This window comes from Camelina sativa, chromosome 9, assembly GCF_000633955.1.
Source record: "Camelina sativa cultivar DH55 chromosome 9, Cs, whole genome shotgun sequence".
Taxonomy (NCBI): domain Eukaryota; kingdom Viridiplantae; phylum Streptophyta; class Magnoliopsida; order Brassicales; family Brassicaceae; genus Camelina; species Camelina sativa.
This window is the reverse complement of record NC_025693.1, coordinates 25,563,039-25,563,926: the sequence shown is the minus strand read 5'-3', so window position 1 is coordinate 25,563,926 and position 888 is coordinate 25,563,039. Positions and strand designations below refer to the sequence as shown.

At 40.9% G+C, this 888-nt stretch overlaps 1 long non-coding RNA gene across 1 annotated transcript; it reads right to left on the bottom strand.

Moving 5' to 3' along the window:
• LOC109126588 lies at positions 85 to 700 on the bottom strand. The gene is made up of 3 exons (XR_002033471.1): positions 498 to 700; positions 251 to 381; positions 85 to 162 (listed from the first exon to the last, which is right to left on the bottom strand). It is a non-coding gene; the product is annotated as an uncharacterized LOC109126588 (long non-coding RNA).

Below are 888 nucleotides of genomic sequence, written 5' to 3'. Positions count from 1 at the left end.
TATTAACATAATTTGCTTAGCTGCGAGTTGTGTAGACATTATAAGCACTAGAAATCGTCAGTGTTATTGTTCAACGTACCTGCAGCATAAGAATACTCAACACAGCGCACTGGTCTGTCATGCGTTCCCAAAATGTCCTCTTTGCCAACATTGAAAACAATCCTGCAGTATAACCAGAGAACACCAATCGGCGCAGTATAACCAAAGAACACCAATCCTGCGGAGAGAATTTAAGAGTAGAGAAGAGTACCTTCTGACTTTGTAATCGGCGCCAACACTAAAGCCGGAGAAATCATCATGAAAACAGCAATCCAGTACTGCTCCGCCGTGTAAGAACTCGCCTCGCAACGAATTGGTGCTCACATCATACAACCTCACACGCTAAGATTCAAAACAAACCCAGAAGAAGAAGAAGAAGAAATTATCTTCAGATAAAGGGGACTGTTGGAGTCAAATCAAAGACAAAGTAGAAAGGGGATTTTTGACTAGGCACTAACCTTATCCCATGAAGACACGAGGAGATGATCACTGTTATTGGAAAATTGGAGATTGGAAATGCCGTCTCAATCAACTAGCCCTCGGAGGAGAAGATCGTTCGAAAGCTCCGAAACCGGAAATTTGTTAAAGAAACGCCATAATTAAACCAACCGGAGATCCCAATCTCGAGATCGAGAGAATGAATTGAGAAAAGAAGAATCCATCGCCGTTAACATCGACAGAGAAGAAAAGAGAGAAGGGTCGGGAAAGAAAAAAAAAAACAAGAAAATGAATTTTTTTGTAATATATTTACCCTACAACCTATCTAAACCTGACACGTATCGTTACTTATGGGGTTGCTCCAGCTTCTTCCTGAAGTAACGATTCTCGGATTATTAGAGAATATTATGG